Source organism: Cyprinodon tularosa, unplaced genomic scaffold (genome assembly GCF_016077235.1).
Source record: "Cyprinodon tularosa strain WSP-4 unplaced genomic scaffold, ASM1607723v1 ctg316, whole genome shotgun sequence".
In the NCBI taxonomy this organism is placed as follows: Eukaryota; Metazoa; Chordata; class Actinopteri; order Cyprinodontiformes; family Cyprinodontidae; genus Cyprinodon; species Cyprinodon tularosa.
The window spans coordinates 144,269-172,166 of record NW_024039026.1 but is presented as its reverse complement, the minus strand read 5'-3'; the positions used below and the strand labels follow the sequence as shown (position 1 = coordinate 172,166).

The window sequence follows — 27,898 nt, the reverse complement described above, 5'->3', positions numbered from 1 at the left end:
CACCAGGAAACGTTCCCTCTGTCTGACAAATTATCAGGCATGCATCAAACCGGTCTGTGTAAACGATGCAGTAAGTAGATATCTCTTCCAACTTAACTTGATAGCTCACTTTTTTCAGTCTCCCAGCCGGTGTGTTCAGTCAGCTCCATCTTTTAACTATTATTTGATGTCCGCTCTCCCTCCTTTGATCCCACTAACATCCCTTTCTTTTTGAGCGGCACAGATATTTCAGACCAAATTATATTGTGATCATTGGAGGGGCAAATAGGGGCGACAGAAGGTCAGCATAGTAAAGCTGCCTGGCTGCCCTCGACGTCATCCACTGGGATTTATGGTGGCAGCGGGGGTGGATTATGGGTATTAGGCAGACAAACCCGACCCTGGGTTTAGATGCTGTGCAACTGCTGCTTTGTACAAACACCGGCATGTCCACCCCTTACTCACTCAGTCATTAACCCCACCCTGCTCTGCTGACAAGCAGAATCTTTTAAATTGGCAATTAGCAAGCTGGATCATCAGGGATGGAGAACGGCTGCAAAATGAAAGGGTTATAAATTTCATTTTCCTTTTTTTATTATTGTCTATGAATGTATTTTATTTATCTATTGAAATAGACCGACGAAACCAAAGAAAAGGGTGCATTCAGAATGAGAATTTTAAACTGGTTCTGCCCTTTTCCTCTGAGTCCTTCCTTTCCTTGCATCACTGGTCCTCTTGCAGAGCTCTGATTTGCTGGACGGTTGCCTTAGCGACCGGCCGCAGTACATAAACCCTTTTGTGGTCTGGCACATGTAATGCAGGAAGTCTTCAGCACTCCTTATCTCTCACTCCTCATCGGATGGTGTCAAAATCTCAGCAGCAAGCTCAGGTCTTGATTATCTGTATGCTTTGATTTTATCTCCTGTTTTTTTCTTTACAAAGCTGAAAATAAAATCTTTGAGGTCTGAGCCACTCATACTGATTTTATAAGTGTTTGGGAAAGGATGAAAGAGGTTTATGGAGACAGAGTTTAAATAAAGAGCGGTTATGCTGTTGAAACGCTGGAAAGTTTCAAGCAATCCATCATATTTTTGTTTCTATTTAATTCAAACACTCCCGTAATAAAATGAAAAACACATTCTTACTATCCCGAGTGTGCTTTTGTTGTATGGTATCCAAGAGCTGCTTTAACCTGTGATGTAGCTCCCGATTTATACATTTTAAATTATTTTATCGTTGGCAGAATAAAAAGAAGAATCCCTGTAATTTCTCACTGGGCATGCTTGGTTTTCTGACTTATTCCTCTTATTCTGGAAATGTGGAACATTTGTGCAGAGATGCAGACAGGATTTGGAATCGCCTACAACTGACATGTGGTGACAGGTGAAGACAATCAAGCAGCTCCCTATTGCTTTACTCTCCAACTGTCAAAAATCAATGGTGGAGCTTTTTTTTTTTTTTTTCCAAAAAGCTGCTTTGAAATGTGTCAGAAGGTCACTGAGGTCTTATATTACATCCTCCAAAGCATTCCAGTGGTGAATTGTGTGCGCCTCAGCCACTTTGTGTTCCTAATATTCCCCGTTCCTACTACAGTCCTGCTGTTGTGGGAGAAAAAGAGAAAAGTCAGACTCATTGTTCTGGGAAGGAAACTGAGCAAAGAGAGGAAGAGCAGCAGAAAAAAAAAAAAATGCTGACCCACATTTTTGTTGCAGTTTGCACCGGGACACCGCTTTAGGACCTGACCGTGTAGCTTAAACGGCATGTAATCGGAACAATGTGTGTTGACAGGTCGCTGCCAGAGTAGATGTGATTAACTCAGATTTGGAGTACAGGGGTCAAGGTTTTCGAGCAGGTTGTCATCCTGTTGAGGTTTTAAAAAATGAGAGCTGCTCCTGTTGCTGCACACTTTCTTTGCTTGTTAACTGTTATTGTCCATCAGAGAACATGGAAACATCTGCAGGACTTTTCTACTTTTATGCTTTGTTCTGTGACTTAGTAAAGACTAAAGTTAGACTTTACTGAGGCTGCATACTACACTGTCGAAGTTAGAAACTTTCCTATCAGATCACTGTAGCAGTTTTTGTTATATCTAACAAAATACCTGTTTGTTTTCGCATGTTATACTGGTGTAAAACTGTTTGCCCTTCTGCGATTTCTCCCGCCTTCTCATGTTTGTCACTTAAGCGTTTCAGAATATCAAACACATTTAAATTATAGTGAAATGCAACACAAGTTAAGCCAAAATGCTCTTTTTAAATCTAGCTTTTTATTATTACGAGGAAATTAAATCTAAACTTACATGGCCCTATGTTGAAAAGTGATTAGCCATTACTTTTATGATGAAACTACTTTGGCTATGATTTCTCCAACCACAGCCAGGCCTGATTATTGCCACAATCAAGAAATAAACTATATAGATCCGGTGAAGGGCACCAAAACATCCTTAAAAGCCAGACAATCATGCTTAGCAAATGAGAAGGAAGATAGTCAGAAGCATTTCTAAAGTGGGAGCCATTGTCCTCAAATGGAGAAAACCTGTGATCCTTCCAGGGAAAGGCTGAACAACCAAAGTCACCTAAAGGGTGCAGAATAGCCGAAAGGTCACAAAAGATCCAACGACATCCAAAGAACTGCAGGCTAGACCAAAACACACCAGCAAGTGCACCTCTGAATGGCTTAAAAATTTAGAAATGAAGACTTACCAGTAGTGGCCTAGTCAAAGCCCTGGCCTACTTTCAATTAGGTTGCTGTGGGATGACATTAAACAAGCTGTTCGTGCTTGAAAAACCTCCAATGTGGCTGAATTATACCAATTTTGCAGTAAGTCGACGAAAAATCATCTACAGTGCTTGAAAAGACTAATTGCAAATTCTTTGCAGTCGTTGATTTTTTACACTTTAATAACAAAATCCTTTAATTTAAAACAGCATTGTGTGTTTACTTTTCTTTTCTATGACTAGTATTTGAATTTCTTTGATGTTCTGGAATATTTTGGGTGTGACAAATATGCAAAAGATGATAAAAAAGACCAAAACTCTGAATGTCCCACATTTTTCATATAAAAATGTTTGCACTGGCCAGTTTCTTTTTTTCAACTAAACCCTTCTCATGGTACTCCTCCTGTGCTGGTATCTGTTATCATTCAAATGATTAAACGTCTGTACATTGTTAGATGACAACACTGTCTGGGTTTATTTTGTGAGTTTGTTTTCATGTGTGGATCCGAGATCAGCTTCTGCAGTCAGTCTGTAAAAAACCTTAAATTTGTGGATGTTTAATGTGCCGCAATGGTTTGATTTCCATTGCATCAGCTTTTTTTTATTCAGCCTACAATCATATGATTGGGAGACGTCTTTATCAGCTTGATTTTTACAAGCATTGCTGTTTTTTTGTTTTCTTATAGTACAAATTTAGCAGCAGGGAACGAATAAACATGCATTGTCATGTCAGCATGTGTCACTGAGTGAGCAGATGGATTTCTGGGGGCACGTGCAGCTGGTTTCAAGCCCAAGGAGCCCACTTGGAGCTCAGCTGGCTTTAATCAACGCAATCATTTCCCACTCGGGTGGGTGAGTGGCGCTCGATGGATCCCCGAGCGACACCTCCCCTTCCACCTCTGCTTTCTAACAACACTCAGCACAGCATGGAGTGATACATAATATGTTTACTTTATCTCTCCTAAGCACACAACAGTAAGAAGAGCTTGGTTGAGTATGTGCTTCCACACTTCCATCTGTTTATTTAGTCATTCCAGTACACATAAATACACGTACCTATAGGATTGCAGCGATTTCTATATTTATGCTGTAACTTACTTTTAAGAGTTAGCTATAATTCCTGTTTAAAATTGCGCAGAGTTGGAGCATAATTTTATTTATGGGTAAAAGTAAATGCGAGGCTTTCAGGTGCCGGTTACTTCTTGGCCATTTTTGTACATTTGTATTTATGGTTTCCAACAGAAAATGTCGGGCAGTAAAAGAGCCGCTAACCACCAGACCTTTCATACACCCATGCTTTATTTGGTACTTGCTTTGGCAACCAATGATTTAAAGTAAACTTCTATAATCTAGTAATAGTGTGTGGTTATAGGAGTATGTAATATCTAGAAGCAGAAGGCTGGTCATAATTTTATAGTGTGATTAGGGGTCATATTCTGGCTTGTTTCATAGGAGACAACTGTACCAGAACAAGGATGTTCAGGGCAAAATGATTTAATTTTAAGTCTCAAAAATAAAACTAGAAGCGAACCAATTCAATTAGCAAATTATATGGAGCAATGGTAACTTTGGAGGAGCTGCAGTCTTCCACAGACCATGTGGATTTAGAGGAAGGAAGAGTGGCAGGGAGAAACCTGTGTTAAGTCTGCCATACACCACATACTTTAGCAAACATCTGGAAGAAGAACTGTCTGGAGATGAATTGCTGTATTAAAAAAGCGACTAGATGCCAAGTTTTGAGACGCATATATTCATTGGCTAAACAGATATTAAATCCATAATTCATTTTTTCCTTTTTTTTCCCCATGTTTATTGGCTGAATCTAATTTTTTATCTGCCTAACATGATGAATTGCCTGAAACCTGCTTACTTGCTGCAGCTGTGTAGCTCAGTAGCAGTTATGAGGGCTGGGAAGATGTTTAGCAGTGATACCCCTCCCTATTCTGTGACACCAGTGGGAAAGAATGGAGGGGCTAATTAAGATTTGGGTTCTTATCGGTTATATTTGTGTGTAATCAACGTTTGCTCGGTTTGTGTACATACAGGTCTGATAGCTTCCTGCAGGCAGGGCTGTATTTTCCTTATCAGCTTATGGCAGTGTGGTAGTCCTGAGCTAGTCTTTAAATGCACAGTCCTTGCAGACGTCTTTGTCTCTATATGTTCCTCATAGGTGCTGGAGGATATTTTAACCCCAGCAAACAGCTTAATACATGTGACAATAAGCTGAAAGAGGGACCTCTCAGCTGAAGTTCACTTGATGATGTCTGACCTCTCCCTCCATATACAATGCATGTGGACAGATGGACTCACTGTGGCTGAGTGATGTTGTTTAGTCAAAGGTCAACTGATATGTTGTCAGATGTTTTGTGAACAGATGGTTGAAATCCATTTAATTTATCTGCATGCTGTTATGATGATTCATTGGTGCATTAGACAATAGATATTTGGTTTTCCATAATCGATCCTAAAATCTGCTCTTTGCACTCTTCTTATATTACAATATGCATGTTTTTTAAGATGCCCAGAATGTAATAACTGATGAATCTGTGTTGAAGCAGTAGATCAGAACGGGCTGTCCCAACCAAGTGCAGAGAGATAAACAGGAAGTGTTTGTTATTCTTCTGACATCCCCAGAGAGCTCATAAGATTCTCTCCAGCAAAGTGCAACACCCATCTACCATTCCTTGCATTACAATACACAAAAAGCACGCTAGAGAGAGGAGGAAAAAAGTTATTGTTTTTCTATTTTCACCACAGGTTTTTGATGGGCTTCTTTGGACATGCAAGTGACTCAAAACCAGAAATTTTGAACGGCCAAACCTGTGGTCTAAATGTTTATCCACCCCTTGTTTTGTTAATGTAATATTTAGCATGTTTTCTTCCTGCAAATATTTGCACTTTCAATTATGGCTTACTAAACAAAGCTTAAGATTATGCAATTACACTATAGAAGAAGTTATTTGAAATAGAGGATTCTAATTTATCTCACTGCTAGTAATGTCACCATCACAGGCATAGTTACTAAACAAAATACGGAAATGCAACCACAGGCATTCTAACTTACTATTTGGCCCTCCTTAAATGTGATGAATGACCAGCATTTCATTAAAAGGAGCATTTATTCAAAATGTAACTGTACCTTTTCCTCTACTACAAAAAACCTTGAAACTGTAGATACATAAAAAAAGTCCAATATAATCATGTTTTTAGATGAAATGTGCAAATTCATAACCACGTATCTGTTGTTATAGAAATTGCAAGCATTTTTTAAATTAATGCTACAAAAGGCATAAAGTCCATTAGCTCAATCAACATTGCAAATGTTTTTATCTAACTAAGTCATTAAAAAAAGTTCATTTTTACTCTTGAAATGAGGTAAGTGAGACACTTTGCCAACGGAACAAGACAATTTACACTTAAATTAACAAAAAAAACATTGCATTGCCTTATCTTAGGTGTATATTATCTAATTATCTGACTCCATTGACAAATTATCTTATTTACCTACTCAAATTAGGGGTAAATACACTTAATTTAAGACTTTCTTTTACTTCTTTTTTTGTAAATTGTTTTTGCAGTGTATAGCTGGGTCCATTTGTTACTAACTGTTAGCGTTTCATCCAGGATGACCGACTTAAATAAACAAAAACATAACATGCCAGTGCATCAATACACAGTATGTATTTAATTCAATTCAATTCAGTTTATTTATATAGCGCCAAATTCACAACACATGTCATCTCAAGGCACTTTACAGTTCAACCAGATCATACAGTCAAATTGATACAAAGTTTTCTATCTAAGGAAAACCAGTTGATTGCATTGACTCATTGACTCAAATATAATCCCATTTACAGCCAAAGAAATTCATATGATTAAGGAACAGATTAGCTGCTGTTCATTGTAAATGCAGTTATTTTCACACAGTAAATCGACTTCAAATGCAAACTCCTGCAACTTAACTCTAGCCACTTGTCCTAGTTGATTTTTAACTCCTATCTAACTGCTCTAGAGGAGGCAGTGTGAAGCGAAAACTACGATATTATAAAAACCACTGATGTTGCACACATGAAGATCTATAAGTCGATGCTCTTGGTCTTTGCATCGCAAACACAGGAAGTACATTTGGTCAATCTTACATAACACTGGAGAGAGAGAGTGCTCACTAAGCTACTCTGAGAAATGTATTGTAGATTAGAATACACTGTGTTGATGAAAACATTTTCTTTTTGTGAGCTCATATTTCTCAATGTTTACTGCTTTTTTAGAATCACCAATTGTCTCATTCTTGATTGCAGGAGTCAACCTTTATTGTTCAGACCAATGTGTAGTTACTGCACTTTTAAAACCTTCATGCTGGTACCTAAAGCCCAGGGGTCAGAAAGAATTGGCTATGACTGTAGTCACACCTGTTCACAGGAAAGAACTTCAAAATCTATTCATTGAAACTCTGCGTTTGCCTCCCAGAGAGCAAGCAGCAGGTAGACATTTCATATTAGGTGTTTAGAACAGATCCAAGCATTTTTTTCACACTTTCCTAGACATTCTTTACCACACATAAACCTGTGATCAGTCCCAGACTGATGCATCCCCCTTGATTTATTGAGTTCCAGATCGGTTCTAAAAGGAGACATTATTGCACCTGGAATGGCTGAGGTAGATTTATATGTTCTGTTCAGAAAGGTGTCAGAGTTTTGATGGTTGTATAAAATAGAGTATAAGCTGTTCTGCTGAAATTGTTTCCTCTTTATATGAAAGGTCAAAAACCATCCGTTTAATGGCAACTGAGATGTATGAAGCTTTCTTTTGAATGATAGAATCTGGGGAAAAAAGTAAGATTTACAGTTTTCCTCAATAAGCAGACTGTAGGTGACCATTCTTCACTTTATAATGAACACACCTGGATTCATTGTGGTCAAAGGGCTATGAAATATGAGTATATTCAGGGGGTATAGTTTTTGATGTGGACCCTCTTTACCTAACAGGTCATATTTCTAAATCCTACAAGAGCTGGTTATTATGAAAAAAAGCATGATTTATCAGATATCAAAGGCTTGAATCTACAGTTAAAAGCTCACATTTTCATGTGTAGACTCAAGCACAGTGCTAACAACCTTAAATGTTGACATTGCTTGATAATTGTTTGTCTTTTTGTACCATGTCCAAAAGTTTTATTAAAGTCTCTGTCTCATTAGGGACTATTTCCTGAAATGCCAGATTGTTCTAATCGATAAGCCATCGAGTTCCAAACAAATCAACCAAAAATAAAACCAAGCAAGTCTTTTAACAGGGTTCTGTATGCAAATCAGAATAAATCTATATATGAAAGGTATATCACAGGCCTGCAGTGGAATTAAACAAAGAAAAATTAGTTTGGGAAAGTATTTGCCCATCTCTCAAATATAAATAACTGGAAAGCACACTAAGAATAATGGGATTTAAACAGCTTTTACTTAGCAGGTTTACTTGAACCAACTTGTGCTGACTGTATTTCCATAGAAATACCAAGTAAATAATCTAACATAAGACTGATGGATACATTTAATTCAATCTTAATTCTACACGATATTGATCTGGAAATCCTTCTTTAAATTCTTTTTGAAAAAGGGAGGAAAATTAAGAAAAATTCTTCCAGCTGATTGGGTAGCTGCTTTCCATGACGAGTTTTTAGCCAATCAGAGCAGCAGTAGATGGATCAAACTCTTACCAAAACCAGTTGGGGGGAACACGCAACCATCTTCCCATCCACAAATCATGTCGTTTTTCTCATTTTGCTTAAAGAAATAGAGGGTATTCCAGCTAAAACTGGAACAGCCACGTTTATGCACTGAAAAAAAATCAATATCTAGATCTTTTATATGTTCTTTAAATAAATGCATTTGTTCTTGAATCGAGGGGCTAGAGGAGGCACACCAATGGAACAAGACAATTTACATTAAAGATAAGAAAACACAATTGCATTGACTTATCTCAAGTGCATGTTTATTTAATTATCTTATTTTAAGGGTAAAAATACTCATTCCATTGGCAAACTGTCTCATTAACCTACTCAAATTAAGGGTAAATACACTTAATTTGAGACATTTTTTTTTTACTGATTTTTAGATCGTTTTTCCAGTGTGTTGCTTCAGCTTCCTGCCTTTGGTGGTAACATGTCTCTGCATTTCATTGGTATGAAACACTTCTTTGAGAAATGTCGACATTTTGAATTCAAAAAGCTTCCTGAATGGAAAGTGAAACTTCAAACTTGGAAACAAAGTCCAGTGGATTGTTGTTGTTGTTGTTTTTTTTTTTTTTGACTTTTTTGGAATTTCTGAGCAAGACCTAAAGATATTTGGACATCAATCATGTCTGAAAGACACAGCATTTGCTTTTGCCCAAAAACCAGAGATTTTTCCTTGCTTCTGGTTATGCAGATCCACCCTACAGTAAAGTAGATTTTTTGTTTAAAGGACATTTGACATAAGAAAACCCTGGCCTACCAACAACCATTTCGGACAGTAAGGCTGCTGTTCTCTTTGTTGCAGAGCAATTAGTCTTTATGCCTCTTTAAAAGCAGACATATCACACTGACAAGGGGAAAACCAGAAATCTTAATACAGCCTTTTGTTTATAGCTGCTAGAAAGAGTGAAATCATTGCACGGCCAATGAAAGACTAATACTGATGCCCTTCACACGCCAAAGATCAAAGTATTACATCATCGGTTAACATGACGAAGCCTTCATCAGTTCATCGGCAGAACCTTTGTCCAAACATAACAGAATTTAGTTGGCATACAGACACAAGACGTACTGTGAGGGATGGCAGTTGGCTGACCTTTGACCTGGCCCAGTCTGCCTCTCAGACAAAGGAGTCTTTCAAATCCCCAAAACTTTTAGCAAAAATAGAAACTACTGTGATTAGTTAGTCTGAGGTTGAAATTAATTTCAAATCTCTTAACTTTTACAATTATTTGAATAAGAGAAGAAAAAGTAGAAAGTAAGAGTTACTAACTGCATTGTTAAAGTCACCATAAAAGTATAGATTTAGATTTGGATTTATTGCATACTGCTTTGCTATGATTACTTTAGAATGATGAATGGATAGAGCTCCAAGCAATTGTGATTTATAGCTAGCATACAATTAGAACATGTACACAGGATGTGCCCTTACATTTACACTGTCAGGAATTCAGGCTTTGTGACAGCAGCGGTACTTTTCTCAGTGGCAATTTATCTCTGTGCGGGCGTCAGAAATTGGTTGTGTGCAGAGAACTGCCAGGAGGAATTCATTGTTTAAACAAAACAAACTTAAATGAAAGCTGTCTAGTCCAGAAAAAAACAACAACTGAATAATACAGTAAGGAATGGCATGTTTGGCGAGGAGGTGGACTTGATGCTCCTCTTCAATAAGAAGAAGGAAGAAATGCCAACATCTTTCAAGCTCGACAGCTGTTTTTGTTTGCAGACTATTAGGTTTAATTTGTCCAGTGCAGCTGTATGAGTTGCTTAAAGAAACAGGGTATGCCAACCTTTAGTGCCCAAGTGGTTCTTGAATGGCTGTTGTGCAAAACTCTTTTAAAGAGATGTAGTTGCTCAGATTTTGCTGACATGCATCTGGTAGAGTTTTTAAAGTCGTAGGTAGGGAAACAGCCGTTCCAACTGTTGCATTTACCAATTCTCCCAAGTGGTGCACGACTTTACACCAGTGAATAAAGTGAATGTGATTGGTCATTTATCAAGAGGGCGGGATTGTTGTGGCGGAAGGTTTTCAAGCAAGTTTGGTTGTGGCCGGTTTGTCGGAAGCATCTTGCTAACCAGTTAGCAACTTAGTGCTAGCAGGTTCCCAATGGGAAATTCCACTGGGACCAAGTAGCACTAAATTGGTGACTTAGAAACGACACTGTCAATGAACGCTATGGACAGTGGAAACATATCAGCTGCGACATATGAATCAAGAGGCTATGACCAAAAAAAAAAAGTTGATTGACAGATGACCTTTGATATACGATTGGCCGAATTTAGGTGTACAAGCTGACGTGTAACTAACTGGCTGGCATAAGATAACAAAAAAACAAAAACAAAACAGATTTTAAGACAGTCTTTCCTTTAAAAAGAGAAATTTTCTAAATTTTGGGACAATATAGTCTGATAAAGAGTTTATATGTCCTTATTTAAGCCAGAATGATTTGACATTTAAATATGATTCCCCTATAACTTTAAAACTTTTGTGTCCTCAGTGCACACAGGTCTCATCTTACTGAACAATCTACTGTAGCTGGATTGTTAATAATAACATAGTCTTTGTAACTTGAAGTCAAACAGAGGTGGGAACTGAATTCAACTGGACCTTTGGCGAACGTGTCTTTTGTATGATGAAAGCAAAGCCAGAGGTGTATCTGTCCACATTGACTTATTGTGCTGAAAAGAAAAAGTAAAATCAAGCATGCCTTCAAAAAATAAAAGAAGAGCAGATGGCCTTATAGTTTAGTGGATTGGGGTATGATTCTTATCTCAAGCATGTCAAGCTGGCTCCATTTGCCTTAATTACCAGGCTGTGATGGATGATACAGGAGTAGTTGTAGTGCACTTAGCCAGACTAGAATATGAGCATTGCCCATTCCTGGGGGGTTCCTAGGGGTTTCCTCCAATGGATTTGGGATGCTGAGGTCACCCTGGAGAGAAAGTAGAAGTAATGCTATTGAGAAAGAGAAAGGAAAAAGACAGGAGCGGAAGTGGACATCTTTGAGTTAAGCCTTCTTTGTCTCCTTGTTGGGTTAATGGATACGTCCCATGGGCCTGCTCAGGAATGCATCCAGGCATTACCGCCTGTGACTTGGTGTCATTTGTCTTCTGTCCCCCGAGAAAAATGAAAAATGGCAATATAATCACCTTTCTTTTCTATTCCTTTTACATAAAAAAGATGAATAGCTTGCTTGGACATCACCAAATATTATTCTTGTTATTGATTTTAGTCACAAATTCTTAGGTTGATTACTCAATAGTGATGGATAAGCAAAAGTAATTAATAGAGATGCACTGACAAATCAGCTGGTGACTGGATTTGAACAATGTCTGCTCCCTTCATTCTCTGAATAGTCGTGGCTTTTTATAAACTAAAATTGGAATCCTTTTTTGTTTAATTAATTCCTTAGAGGCATGTTGGCTCAAGCTGCTACATTTTAGGAAGGAAGCTGAGATTATAACAGCTCTGTTATTATAGAACGTCGCATATCTTAGAGTCTGTATGCTGCAGTCATCTCAATGATTTATAATGATAAATGGATCGCTAACTTAGTTGATGATCATTTTATGAATCACGAATAATCCACTTAATTGCTACAGTTCAATGAATGATTTTACTGACTAATTGGTTGGCAGAGAAATTTACATCACAAATTCATTTTGCTTAAAGTATCTGGAAAATGATTGTCAACCCTAAGTAGATACTTTCTTTTCATGGTGTCCCATTGTCTTATATACAGTATAGGTAACAAACACTTCAAACTTGTATGCAAGACTCCTGTATGACTTCTGTTGGTTCATGCAACAGTAAATTAACTAATTTACTGTTACATGAACCAACATGCAACAGTGAATTAGTTAATCTTTTCTCTCTCTCATTAAGTTTGACGCAACTGTTTTTTAAAGCAACATGAAGCTCACTGCTACTTCATGTTGCCATTGTGTGACACCTGGGTGGCAGTCTGGGGTTAAAGGTTTTGCTCAGGAAACCCAGAGTGGAGGCTGTGGGGATCAAACCAGGTACTTGCAACCATCTCAGAGCACAAGTGCACTGCTCTAACCCAGTAGGCCAACAGTCCCCACAAACTGTATAGTTCCTTAAAGAGAAATGGACAAAAATCTCTATTTGTAGGTTTAGCTCTACTAAAACTGTTATTGGATATAAGCAGTTAACTTTGCTCTAGTAATCAGGGCGAAGTCAGACTATTAGACCTCTATTACGTTGACTTTTGAGTCAGGCCACAGCTAGAAAATAAAAGTAAGACATTAGAACACCCTCACAGTCAGTTCTGGGCAAGAGGTTTTACAGTTGTTGTTTTTTTTTTTTTTTTCGTTTTTGTTTTTTAGTCTCAGGATTCTGTAAAGTAGATACTTAAGGCTCAAAATTTGAATAGTTTGACCAAAACTGTTAGATTTATTTGGTTAACCGACATTTTTCCACTGAATTTAGGTGCGTAAGGTGTTTGACATGAATAGCCAAACTAAATGCTTTAGGATGCATTTTCATTGCAAGTTATAAAACGTAATCTGGAAATAAAAAAGTGCATGGTTGATGTGGATACTTCTGCATACAGTGATTTAGGCACAATTATCTGTCTCTAATCACATTTGAGTGTTTAATCAGATTATGCATGTTTCCTTTGAGCCTGTTAGTAAAATGTTTATTCATTCAGCTCTGAGAGGATTAGGCAGCACAGAGAGCAGATGGTCCTTTTTACAATAACGCAATAAAATAAGATATTATAAAAAATTATGATTGCAAATATGCACTTTATATATTGTTACACTCTAATTGGTTTTAGAACTGGCGCATTGTTCTTTGAACGGACTGTTTTTGTTTTCTCTTATATAACCTTGTTTTGCTTGGAGAGAAAATATACCTCCTCACAGATTCCTTCTCTTTGTACTCACTGTCCCAACTCAATGTTTCATAAACAATTATCTGCTTTAAGCAATCACATTTTGACATCACACAAAGAAAAGCTGATGGAACGATTAAAATCAGTTTTTAAATAATTTTATTTGAAATAATTAAGGTAAGATATTTATCTTATGTGAAAACTAACTGGCTTATACAGTAAACCGAATACTTGGTTATGCCACCCATTTGAGATAATTTGTTACCAGCCTGATGATAGATATTTTACATGCTGCCTAAAATCATACCATAACATCTAAAATGTGCAGACTTTGACTAGGCCCTTCCATAAATGTGGACTGACTGGTTTTCTTTCGCCTTATAGCCCTGTCACATTACAAAATTGCCTTTAAGCTTAAGGTCATCCTAACTCCTTCAGGAGTTTCCGCTAAAGAAAGGAATTAATTGTTACATAATTTTCTCCAGAATAGACTGAACAAGATCTGGATCAATTCGTTTGACTGTGAAGATGTTATTTTTCTGAAACTGTATTGGTTTCACACAGCTGTATCTGGGTCTGTAATGTTAAAAACATATCATTTTGTACTCATCAGTGCAAAGAATATTTTGCTTTTCATCAAGAAGATAATCATTAGTATAAATCACTTAATTTTATTAATTACGGCATAAAAATAGCCAAAAAGGGCTATAAATAATGGAACAACTGCTTGTCCTTTGTGCTGTATGAGTATTAATAACAATCTACATTGAAAATAATCAATGCATTAAAGGATTAATTGAAATAAACACCCCTGAAGAGACCTCACAGTTTTCACATTTACTTAAAAAGTTGATAATGCATTACTTTCTATCCCTGTATACTTTTAAATCTGGATGTTTTTAGGGGTCGATGACTGGGATGATGTCGGCATCAGTTGGGATTTTTAAGTGCTGATCTCTGCAGCCTCTGACCTCTCACTTTTTATCCCAGCTTGACCTTTGCTTCTCAGACATGACCATCCCCCATGCAATTCCACGCATAACATTAGCCTGAGTTAATGCTGTGAACTTGACAAAGCTGTCTGAGTTTGTTATTATCTAGCATAGCATCTCCCCTTCTCAAAGAGCAATGATATGATCTCAGGAAAAATCCTTTTCCTGGTCGGGCTACAGTGGTAATTACAAATGAGTTACACCATGATGTCACCTTGTGTTTGCTACCATTGAATATCCGACAACAGGAAGTTGATTTTCCTTTGAGCAACTCTTATGATCCTGCTGTTCTGTTCCCTCAGTGAAGGAATGCATCGGGTGGAGTTAGGATTGCACACAGTGTGGGAAACACAAGCCACCGAGGGTCACTTCCTCTCATCTTACCTACTCACTTGGCCTGACGTAACAAATCTGTACTGTAGCCTCATGCATGTAATGCTACAGAAAAGCTATCACCTTGTAACTGAGCTCCACATGGATGCTGTCATAGGCAGAGGCTGGAATCCAAAAAGGGAGGGTCGGAGGGATGAACGGTCAAAAGAGGGAGAGGGTGGGGGAGAGTTAGAGGGGACAGTGTCAACAGCTCTGCTTCGAGCTCAGGCAGCTGAAAGCTACAGCTCGATTGAGAAGCTTGGAACACAGTCGCCGGTTTTAAACTCATCAAAATAATGGAATTGGAGAGAAGTAACCCGAATCCAGATGATGCAGCGGCATTTTGAATGTTCTTTGTAAACTTACCCTGTGAAGGAATTCTTTATCTTGAATCATAGGAGGGGAGAAGGAAATAATTCTTTTATTGTAGCTTCTACAACCCTGGTAAGTAGTATTAATTGGAGTTTAATGACTTTAAGTTTTTCTGGCCATAGAGCAAAGTTTTTTCACTCTGGGGACTACATACATGAGCACAGATGTTCAGCCTGATTTGTCCGTGCGCTCTATCCTTCAGCTCAGTTCCATCGGGTAAAACGGGACTGCTGATGGTAATAAAATAAACAGCTTAATGTTCTGCAGGATCCTAGCAGAATGGCAACAAAGGGCTTCTGTTCCTTAATTATAAACATTCAGCGGTTTTTGTTGCTGTAACTGCTGGACACGTTTTCTAGGTCATAAACAGCAGTAAAGGCAGAGATGTAAAACGTGCATCGATTGAATGTTTGGCTCTTTTTTTTTTCCAACAACAGTGACAACTCTACTAACTCAGACCAATGATATGCCAGTGGTTATGTTTAGTTTTACATCCTAGAAATTATTTTTTTTTTTTCAGAAATATGCAGATATTTGGTACTCTGTTTTTTAAAATCTGGTGAATGCTCAGCCATGTTAAAATATCAAAGGAAAATGAGATGTGTCATGTGATGGGAAAGACCTATTTCGGGCTTCAGACTTTAGCCCAATGCACATGAATCATATTGTCAAAGCCTTTGGTGCTGTCCGTCATTTCAGTATTCAGCGTGACAGCCACACATTCCATATATCCTGAAAGGACTGATGATATTGGCATCCTACTCTTTACACAGCATGAGTCAGCATCGCACCATATATATGTTGACCTTTTAATAAAAGCTTTAAAAGACGCACAGCATTTGGGTGTTAATGCAAATATTTATACTTACCTTACCGTTTTTTTAAAGTGGAAAAATTTTTACAATGTTAAATATTTCACCAAAACACTCTTACTTTTTTTATTTAATTTTTTTTATCCATACAGTGGACTCTTGATATTAGAATAAAAAAAAAACCTAAAATGAGTAGCGGTTTAGAAATCTTCTATTTTAGGAATAATATACTTTTTTTTTTATCCCTTTTCATTTTAGAGAGCAAAACAAGTAACATAACAAGCAATTAAAAGTTTGATGTCAGGCCATCAGGTTGGATAGTTGGTCTGCAGTCAGCTGTAAGGTGTTGCTCATTCCTTGCCAACCCAATTTTTTTTTTTATTGATCTCTGTTCAAATCAGGTTGTTTTTTTTGTTTTTTGTTGATGGGAAGGAATTCTACTTTTGATAAGATAAAAGCATATTGGCCTTCTTTAAGCCATCTGAGTGACAGTGCACAGCAACAGATAGGATAGAGACAGCTTTGTGTTACTTAAAACATAGTTTATTTCACTATTTTCTATGGGTTATTTATGAGAGAGAAACAACAGGACATAAACTTTTACTGCATTTAAAGCAACATTTGGTTTCTAACTAAAGATTATAAAGATTTGAGGCGGCTTTTTTTTTCTTTCACAAATGCATCTCTTTTTAGTTTTAGACAGGATACCCTAACTCCAGTCCTTTAAGTCTTGTGACTTGTGCATTTTATATTTTTCCTTCTTTAACACATCCGGATCAAATGTTTAAGTAAATTAGCAGGACTCTGTAAACTTTGAGGCAACATTCTTTGTTGCTCTAGAAGTTGTTTTCTCTATAGAAATAACCCAAATTGAAATGATAATGATTCAAGCGGTTTGATTTAGTGCTTCAGGACAGACGTTTTAGATTTCTGAAATTAAACGTACAGTATGTCCTTTTCAAAGTTCTTCTATATTAAAGGTTTCAATGCAACAGCTTTTTTCTGTTTGATAAAGTTTGTTGAGTCCAGTCAAAAGCTGGACTTTTAATCAATCACATTAAATTGGTGGTGGAGGACAGCTCAAAAGTATTGACATTTCTTAGGGATTACATATTTAGAGGGCTCTAAGGGACAACACGACCATTTTCGGAAGCTGTTTTATTTAAAACCATCTAAAGAATTTACCCATGACTGAAGTGCAATAATGCAGACTTCAGTCCATTGCATTGAGCCATCACATGACTTGCTTGATGTGTGTTTCAATGCATCCGTTCACTCCCCCCAAGTGACTTTGTCTAGAGTCGCATGGTGCTCTAGCTTTGTATCCACCTTAAATCAGAGATCTCATACTCCAGTCTACAGCAGCTATTGTCCTGCTGCTTGTGCATTTTTCAGCTCCCAGATTTCTTTCTTAGACAGATTTTATTCTGTCGTTTTCTACACACAAGTGTATAAAAAAAGAAATTCGGTTTAGTCCAACTCAACTAGACTTTTTCATTTTTTAAAGTGCAGCGTTGATAAAGGTAAGCAGCAGTGTGATGAAAAAAACACTGTTGAGAAAAAGTAATATAAACATACAACTGTATAGTTACAGTTCCAACATTATTTTTTATTTATTTATTTTATATATATATATATATTACCCATTTTATATAAGATTTAGCAGTCAAATGGCAGTGGGAGGGCAACTGTTCTGGAAACTGCAGAACCTCTGCTGCTGTTCTCATGATTCTTCTCACCTTCTTCCAGTCTGAGGCGCTGCAGCCTCCACACCACACAGTGAGACAGCTGGTCAGAACGCTCTCTATGGTGCTTCAATAGAAGGTGGTGAGGATGGGTGGGGGCAGGTGGGCTCTCCTCATCCTCCGCAGGAAGTCCAAGCATTTTTTACGCCCTTTTGACCAGTGATATGGGGTTTCCAGTCCAGGTGAGGTTGTCTGTGATGTGCATCTGTAGGACGGAAGAAGAAATGAAACTCTTTAGGCGAGCTGCTTTGGATCATGCATAGATCTAAAGTTTGCAGGATGCCAGAAACAAGGACTGAAATTTGAGAGAGAATGTTACGGTAGACTAGAGCTCTGAAAAAAAACAAATATTACAGTGTAGTGCTTTGTTTCTAATGTGAGTTTTAATCTGTCATCATCCTATAGAGTGCTAACTTCATAGGCGAGTGGATATCCTAGATGAAATTTCAGTGAGGGTTAAGCAGTGTGAAAACACTAAAAGATTCAGCAAGATGTTTCACATGGATTTCAGCAAAATCAGTGGAGTCTGCACCGTCAGCAGTCATTAAGCTCTTTTATAAATCATCACCCATTACAGATAGATGAGCTGATCTGTCAGGATTAGAGGGAGAGTGAGGTATATACATTAAGCTCCTGCTACCAACTGGTGACTTGATGATCAAGACGACAGGATGACGTCGGTAAAGCTGCTGTAATCTGATGGATGGCATATTTATGATGCGTTTTGGAATGATTGCCAACTCGGAGAATCAAGCAAGGTTGCATCTCTCAGTCTCTGAAAGTTAACCTGCTTCAGTGCGAATGATGCTATTCTATCTATGCTAGTGACACACTTTTTTTCAGCTTATGATGTGTAATCATATTTCTTATTATGGTGCCTCGGTTCAGTACAGCATTACTGTAGACTATTTGGGAAAAGGTCCTGGTCACTCTGGGGGTCTGTCCCTTTTCGCTTTGCTATAAGTGTCCAAGAGGAGCATTCCAGACATTAACCAGAAGCCTTCTGTCCTCGATGCTGCAGCTGTTGACCTCTCACCCTGGAAAACTTGGTTGCTATTCAGACCTTGGTGCAAAGAATGAGAAGTCAAACAATGGCAAGGTAGTGAATCCACAGGGAACTGCTAAGAGAAGCTCGAAAAAGGGTTGTGCAAAAACAAACTTGCCAATAAGCCTGTTTTCTCTTTCCTTTGCAAGTTTAACAGTAGATTTTTTAAGAGGAGGCATCTGTGTAATTTGGATGACTTGACTGCTGTGCTTTAAAAATATAGTTAAAGGACCCTGGGGTGTTGGAAGCACATGGAATCTCTGGGAAGTTTGGTATCGGATTTTCTCCTGAGAGTCATGGTAACAAGCTCCAAAGCTACATCCATGTCAGGTTTTTCTGCCACAAATAATAACATATCTTTAGTTGAGCCTCGTGACTCTGGCGCGTTCCACTCTGATGAAATAAGAAAGCAATTTGACATGGCAGAACGGCACTTTGGGGTTCGAAGGATAGAGATGCCAAGTGTTGGATTTCATTCCGAGCCCTGTTAATATGAGGGAATGTTAGGGAGCCTTTGGAATGTGGTGTGGGCCACTTTCTTCTCTTTCCCAATATTAATAGCAAGTGCTTCAGTTTGTTTGATGAGGAAGAGATCTGCCTGTTGCCCAATAGAGAACTGGGTCAGCATTTTTTACTTTTACCCAGGACCAAGTTTAACATCAGTGTTGCTGGTGTACCATGCTGCCTTTTGCTGGGAGTCGCCTTTTTATTCTACAGGTCATCTTTAAGATACAGCAGCAAGTACTCAGTATTTAGAGTTTAAAAAAAAGTATTATTTTTCTAAAGGAGAGCAGAGGCTTACTTTTTAGGAAAAAAATAAAAATTGAAGAAGACTTCCAAAAAAGTTTTAAAAAAACAATCCACTGGACTTTTTTCCAAGTTTGAAGACGTTTTTCTTCCCATCCAAAAAATAATGCAACCAGTTTTGGCATTTACTTTATCATATTTAGTTACTTTAACACAATTGTTTTATGTCCTACCCTGCTAACATGAAACAATTGTGTTAAAGTAACTTAATATGATTAAGTAAATGCCAAAAATGGATGCATTATTTTAGCTTTCTCAATTCAAATATCAAAAAAGTCCCTTTTGAATTGAAAAAGCTTCCTGGATGGGTAATGGATCGTCTTCCAACTTGGAAACAAAGTTACAGTGGATTGTTTTGTTTTTTACTTTTTTTGGAATGATTATGACCTGGATGACTGAGAATCATCACCAGCAAAAAGAAGACTTGAACACAGAATCGCCTCTTCCAAATTGCTGTTCTGTTCCTTTTAAGTATCTTTTGTCTCATCTGGTTCTATGCTCAGATTAGATTGAGGCATCCAGCATCTTTAGAGAATCCTCCCATACAGCACATTGAGCATGGCTGGGCAGCTGCTGCTGTTTTAAACTCCAACATTTGCTTTGGTTAAGACATCAACAGCAGCATGGTAGGAACTCCCTTGTCTGCTCTCTCATGTGGTCTGCCCCAATAATTAATGGTCCCTCTAACAGGAAATTATATTTTTTTAATGAATCAAACTAAATTAAATAGCTTTTAATCACACCCCTGGAGGATTGGAAAAAGCCTCCTTCACTCTTTTTCCAGTGGTTTTAGCTCAGGCATTTCCGTTTCATGGGTGAGAAGGATTACCGTACCTCATGGTCTTGTTATAGGCTTCTACGTTGGTTTTTTTTTGGTGATATGGGAGCCCCTAAGACCTTAGAGGATACTCCAGTGACAGTTGTAGGAGACTTAACGGTCTAAAAAATCAGTGAATTTCATATACCTTTAATGTCATGTTTTGACTTTTTAACAGCAAGTGGACTTTGTCATGCAAATTTGCCCCCGCCCCTTCTGCAGACACTCTGCTGCACCTCTCCAAAATTGTAGGTGATAGCAGATAGTGTTGTAGACAGGAGGCCTCTGATTGGTCAAATCTACATCCGTTTTACACTATTCGTATTTCCTGCTTGGTACCTTACCAGCTTGTTTTGTTTGTATGACCGCCATGGTGGAAAAAAACTCGAAGTCGTACCAGCTAGGAGAGCAAGGTGTGCGAGAACGCTGGGACCCTTTTTCCACCTGGATCCCTGCTGTTTTTCGCCCTCATGTCCCTCCATTGTTGCACCTTGCTCTTTTCCACTTCCTCACTGCCTCGGCCGTATATAGACCCACAGATAGTTCATGATTGTTCCTCTTGTGTTGTGGTGTTGAATAACACAATTGAATTGAATATGCTTCAATATTTGGCATAAACAAAAATATCTGCATCCTACCTGCGACAAGCCCACAGCAACACTGCTGCGGGAGTAGAACCAGCCCTTAAGACTTAAACTTTATTGTTTATTTCTTAAAACTTTATTGTCATTTTGTATACACAGAGTGTTTAAAACAGTCAACATCGGGAGAAAAAAACATGGTGCTATTGTATCATTTGGTCGCACCATTTTTTCAGACTTATGTGATGTCATATTTGCTGTATATTTTTCATTGTCTGTTAAGGTTAACAGGGTGAAATTGTGAAATACATTTAGTAATTAGAAAAAAAAATCATGCTTGTCTTTTCATCTGCTTGATACTTTTCAGCTGCTACTAAGTAGGGATGTTCCTATCCAATCTCGATTTTGGAAGTAGGTCCAATGTTAGCCAGAAAAGAAATATATCAGTCTTTTTTTCTGATAGCTAAAGTTCTTGTTTTTAAGAGAGATTTGCTTAATCCTGTGCCCCCCATAGGCTATGCTCACACCACAAATGCATCTCCGATTTTTTTCACAACAGTCCTAATGATCCAATTCTGATGATTTCACCCTCCAAAAAATACTATATGAGCCAATTTCATATGTGGTACTAAATTTGATATATCGGCAAGTTTTAAAAGTGTCTGAATGGTCATGCCTTGTTTTACCCGACCATTATTGCTAAGGTGCTACATGTCCACAAAGACATCTCTGCAGCAGCATTTACCGATTGCTGTAGAAATGGCTGCTGTTAAAACTTTGCTGTTTAGTTTTACCTTCCTACATTCTGAACAGCTCCCATCACTCCAGAGTTGAATGCGGAGACACTGGAATCTGCTTTTAAGTTTCTTTCTTTATTAACCTTTATTAAACTCTTTAGAGACAGTGATGTTCATCATTACCTTCATAAACTGTGTGCTAATGTGTGACATTAATATGCAGGTTGCTTTGGACTCGGACTGGTTTGATTGCAGACACACAGAGCTTTTATCGATATATATTTTAACTTTACTAACAACTGCAAGCTATTAAAAGTAGCCGATAATATTGCCAGTTGAGAGCTATTTAGATGGTTGAATTATCAATATTTTTCCTCACTTAAAGTACTACCTTTACATTCTAGTGTTTGACTTTGACTCCACTCTGAAGCTTTTCACTCTTCAGCTTAGTATATTGGATGAACAGAAATAGGAGCATGTGAATTTCTGTCCATCGGGGTCATGTTGTTTTAGAGGGAGCATTCCAGCAGGAGATTTCCTGATGTGTGTTTTGCCAACGACCCAGACTGTCTTGCCCCAGTTATGTCCTGGTGGCACCGTCTAAAGGTGCCGCTCCCAGTTCAAAAGTTGACTGGATTCCCAGCTGTCTTTGCCTCGGAGATTCCTATATAGGATTGAGGTGTGTAAAGGAAGGGATGGAAGGAAATGCAAGCAGTGAAATGAACAAGGTTTGTAGATGTAGGTAAAAAAGAAAGTGAGAAGCATAGAAGAAGATTTTATACTTGACTCTTTTTTTTTTTTTTGGAAGATATATTCTAGAATTAGAGCGGAAAACCTCATTATCAACAACCTTCAAACCCTGGGGGCAGTTGTGTTAAAGTTTAAAACTGTTGTCATAGAGGTTTCTTTCGTTCTGTTTATGCTGGTGTAAAAAAAAAAAAGCTTGAGTTACCTGAATCTATTGTAGATTTGTGGAACATTAACTCTAATTAGGTCTTTAAAGTATAGTTGCTGGTTTTGATGGGATCTGCATAATAGTAAAGGTTTTTGGATCCAAGGTGCACTGAAAAAAAAAAACGCAACAACCGCTTTTGGCATTTACTTAAGCATGCTTAGTTACTTTAACACAATCGTTATATGTCCTACCCCGCTAAACTGAAAAAAAATATGTTAAAGTACTAAATATGATTAAGTAAATGCCAAAAACGGGTTGCATTATTTTTTTCAGTGTGGGATTCATGTTGATTCACTTACTGGGTGTTACTTTTGCAGCAACATTAATATTTCTTTTGATTTTTCCATCATTATGAATCAGCGGACCGTCAGGGAGTAAATTTTGAAGGTTCCGATCAAAGAAAGTTATTAACCAAATAAATCAAAAGTACTGACCCTCTCCTTGAGTTTCAGCCACTCAACATACAGAGATGAAAGAATCATGCAGACAGCAGGTCTCACAATGACAACAAGTGATGTGTAATTGAGTCAATGAATCAACAACTGAATTGCAGTTACCTTTAATTTGGTTAACCAGTTTTCATATTTCATTGATTGCCAAACAACAGTTAAATTTACTGCAAGGCAGAATTATAATAGTAAGTATAAGTATGATAAAAAAAAAACATTTTTTCATAAACCAAAAACAAAAAGAAAAGTTTCTAAAGGGGTCTAGACTGCAGCATCAATGGGGAAAAAAGGGACAGTTATCTTGCAAATTAGATGCAAATGCAGTCTTTTGCCATTTGCCTACCCTGATAGGCCTCTGCAGAAAGTTGAGCGAATTATCCGGCCTATTGTCTAAATCCACATGAGGAAGCTGTGTATAAATTCATAAAATAGGTGGCTTTCCAACATGAAATCCCTTGCAGAATGTGTGCTTTCAGAGTAAGCATAAGAATGCAGCGCTTGCAAATGCACTGTGACATAATGGCACTTCTTCCACTGTCAGCTCGGGTCATTTGTCAGTCTAGACTGGAACTCTTTGCTAACCAGTGAGACTTTTCAGTAGGAGAGATGGTTGAAATCATAACCAAGGAATGTACATTATAATTTGAGGATTTAGTGCTGTTTGTCTCTAGAGTATGTATATGTTTACATAATTTAGACTGTGGGTGTGTTTGGTCATTAGTCATGCCAGTTGTTTCAGATCAATCACATTGTCATTCCTCTCCATTAATCTGCCCACCCATGTTGCTGAAGCCCCTCTAATTGGGGAAGTTATGCATGAACACAATGATCTGTGTCTTTGTTGTGAGAAAGAACGGATGATATTTCATTGTGTTTACATATGCATCTGTGTTTTGATGGATTTAAAAAAAAATGCTCACAGAAGGTCTGCTTCCTGACCTTTTGGCTGCAACAAGCTAAGGTGTACATTGCGCGCATGGACTGCTTGATACAGAGGTTTTGGGATCTACAAGGGAATGTTCTTTGTGTCCCAGTTGATTCGGGAGCGGGCTGATTAAGGGGTTGTCCCATCAGACAGCTAGATAGTAGGAGGGCGTGTTGGTGGGGGCAAGTCTGGGGCAGCAATACCAAAAAGTGGCAAAGCTCCAGTGCACTCAGAGGCATGGCTGAATGGCTGCCTCTTGTCGAATTAAAAAGTGACAAGTGCACTTTCATGCCAAAGGACACATGCAGCTTTCGCATAGCAGTGCCACAATAGTACAACATTCAAATACTTGCAGACCTATATGTACCCCTCTGCCTTATTTTAGCTTTTGTCCCGATACAGCTGTAATTGTTAGAGGAAGTTGAAGGAAAATGCATGATGAATTCCTACACAAATATTAAAAAAATTTGCCTTGATTAACATTCAGGCCCATTTACATATTTACACAAGACAAGCAGAGCATTAATCACATAAATAAACAAGAGGCCCATGGTAGCTGGAGGATCTGTGAAGATTAATACCTCAGGTGAAGGAATATGAGAGTTTGTGGCAGCACTCAATAACTGCAGAGCATATGCATTAGAGTGACTCATTTACACAATTATCACATACTGTATACAGTAAAGTGTGTTTCTCAGTGTTGCTGAATAACAAGTACAACCAATCTGGTATTCTGCTTCTTTGAATCTGTCAGTGCCAGCGTGCTGCTGCTCCCCCATCCCTGGTATCATCTGGTTATATAAGTCAGACTATTTCTCCTGCTCTTCCTCCATCCATGGCCCAACAACTTGCAGGAATGATCCTCATTTGTGGAACCCAGAAACAGTTGTCTGCAAAAGGAAATGTGAGCCAAGGGCTTAAAGGCAGGAAAGAGGATTATGTTGTGGAAGATATGTCCAACGGCTGCTTGTGTATTTTTGAATATTGCGCATGCGTCAGTGGCCCCTCCTTTGCAAAAGATCTCTACGCTGGAAATGCCTCCGCTGGTTATTTTGTATTTCACCTTGAGTGGCAGCAAAGTGCCAGGATGCTCCTAGTCAGCAGAAAATCTCCATAAGAAGAAGAGGTTTCTGCCGGCGTTATCACAGCAAGATATATTTATAATTTGTTAGTGTGTTCTCGCTGCTACAATTTAGTTTGGGATGAATTATTATTATTTTATTTAATAAACCATTTCACTCGGCACACCATCTCTGAAAATAAAAGAAAGAAGATCTTAAACACACACTTAGCAGCTACATTCTCTCCCAATTTCTATCCTTTTTTCAAGTACATCTTTTCCGGTTAGGTTTGTCAGGATTATTTTCAGTTATTGACGCTCCAGGTTACACAAAAGAGTAAACAAATAGCTGCAGCAGTAAACAACCATAGAAGTACTTATTCGTGTGGTGTAATGGTGGACTGCTAGCCAAACAGCAGATAAGTTACGCTTGGAGCCTACCTACATAAAGTAATTGGGTTCCGTACACAAAATATTTGATTGACAAACAAGTATCCACTTTCAACAATAGGCAAAGTAGATTAGCTAATGTTTTGTAGGCACCACCATGGCCAGAGTTTATGGATAAAACATTTTTTGGGGGGGACCATAAGTGCAACAATGCCATCCATAATGTAAATCATTTTAGATGAATCTGGACACTTTTTCTGAGAAAAATCCTCTTTAATACCTTTAACTGAGATCTATTTATCAGTTTTCTTTAAAATATTTGCACCATACGTATTTAATGCTCTGACCCTCCATATAAATTTGATCACTGCTGCACTTCATAGAATGGAAAACGAAATTTCGTTTTGTATACAACCTATGGATACAAAATGACAGTAAAAGTTGCATAATTCTGAGTCTTAAAATACTCAGCCATCCTCTTGTTTTTGATTGTGCTGCTTGTTACCAGTTTTACGGTTGCAGCTTGTCTTTCCTCCCATTCTTTGTTCTTTCGGCTGCCTCAGAATCTGATTGGAGAGGAAAAGCTCTGCCTGTTGGTTGGTGATGGTTGAAGAAAGCTGTATGCATAAGTAAATAAAAGTTGTAACTAAGCTGCCATTTGTAATCTTTTCTCTTTGTGTCACCAGGATTTAAGTTGTGAAAATCGAAATAAACAAAGCTGCAAGCGTTGCTCATTTGTTATTGGCTGAGGAGTAAAATTAGCACAGAAAAGTGACAACACAACATATCTTTTCAGAATGAAACATCTAAGCAGCAGCAGGAGTAGCTGGTTCTCTGCTTTCTACTTGGCCTTCATCATGTTCTTCCTCCTTCTCTTCCGCTGACCTACTTCCTAATGCTGGGAATGAGAAGATGAATCGGTGCTCTGAATACAAAGTGGCAGCAGCATCTCCACTTATACCCATTCTTTATGTCAATAATGTTGCTTATCTGTTCCTCAAACTCCTTTGGCTCAAAATGGGGGCAAGTCTACCATCTTTGCCTCAGGGCTTTGGGTATTTTCTTGTAGTGCTGTTTGAATTTTGACTTGACATACAGTAGTACACAGGGCTTCATTGTGCTAAATTGACAGAAGATGCGTATGAACAAAATTCCATGATTTGACCCCGATGTTCTCATATTGTGTAAACGATGCACTAAATAAAGGCATTTAACTATACAGAATCTCAGATGGTGCAGGGAAATGGCAAAAATATTGTTGAAATAAATTATGAATAAATACATGTACTGTATAACCTAGATGGAAGTCTGAGTGGTTGGAGCAAATTTGGAAAGATTTTTATATCTGCTGTGGATGAGAACCAAACAAGGTTCTTTTATAGTATTACCCATGTATTGCATTAGGTTATCAATATACACTATGTGGTCGTTTGGGTTTTGAACGTACCGAAACTCTGCGTAATAGTAGTCTGATTTTAGCAGTTCTGGTCATAGTAGTTGTACTTGTATTAATAACACATTGCATTACTAAATAATGAGGGTTTTTCTGTATTCTATTATTCAGGTATTATTCTATTTATTGGTTTATTATTCAGATCTCTGCAGGGCCAACATTTAACGTGTCTGTCTTACATAATGAAAAATTTTTTGGGATTTCTTTGAACAAAGGGCTACATGTTGTTTCCCTGAAAAAGAACAAAAAAAGGGTCCCAGAATATAGTTTTGAGGATTTTTTATTTTTTTTTTTATTGTAGTTTAAATTTATTTTAAGTTGTCAATGGAGAGAATGGGGCATTTGGTGGACAGGAAAATCCAGAAAAGGAAAGCCAAGCTTACAGTCTAACCAGTAAAAGCTTTGTCAATATAGTCTACCTGTTACAACTTAGGAAAGGGAAAAAAAAAAAAAGCTTTTTCAGAATTTTATAATAACCTTTTGTAGTTTGAATTGATGACCTTGTCTTACATTGTTAAATTAACATATTAAAACGTTTTCCAATCGTCTTGAAGGGGCCACTTTCTTCACTTTAATTCAAAGTATATCTTAAATAAAAGTAAGTATGCAAAGTACTTTCTTAATCCAGCATATAAATCCTTTAAAATAACGAAAAAAATGTGTTTTTCTGCAAAACCACTCCCAGAATGACAGCAGTGACCCAAACCTGATGATTCAGTAAGAGACAGGAAACAGAAAGAGGAGGATTCAAGATTGAATAAGTGGATGCTAAGCAGTGGCAAGGAAAAATTACATATGTTACCGTCGGATGAAGAGTTGTTGCACGGAGCTGTCTCTCTAATTTAGCCTAGAGGAGAGGAATAATGGAAAATGACAGGGAGGGAGGAAAATATAAGCCTAGAGATGGTCTGATGGCAGCGAACATGCTCTATCTGGTTGAGATTGCATACAGACAAAAGTTACATAAATGGCCAATCTTTAATTCCTGACTGTCTTATTATTTGGACTATATATAAGGTATGCTGCGTGCGTTTGGATTCCTCCGAGCTGGAAGCAGGCCAGCTGGACTGGTGTTGAGTGAGGGCTGCCTGCACGTGGGCTTTGGT

General features: G+C 37.9%; 1 protein-coding gene across 3 annotated transcripts in view; it reads left to right on the top strand.

Moving 5' to 3' along the window:
• Positions 1-27,898, top strand: part of daam2 (dishevelled associated activator of morphogenesis 2) — a 135,814-nt gene that overhangs the window by 14,387 nt on the left and 93,529 nt on the right. The window contains exon 1 of one of the 3 annotated variants that reach the window (XM_038292714.1): positions 14,860-15,088. The exons of the other annotated variants lie outside the window; for them this stretch is intronic. The gene's annotated coding sequence lies outside the window, so the exon portion shown is untranslated. Of the gene's footprint in view, positions 1-14,859; positions 15,089-27,898 lie in introns of those variants that run through there. 3 annotated transcript variants of the gene reach the window in all.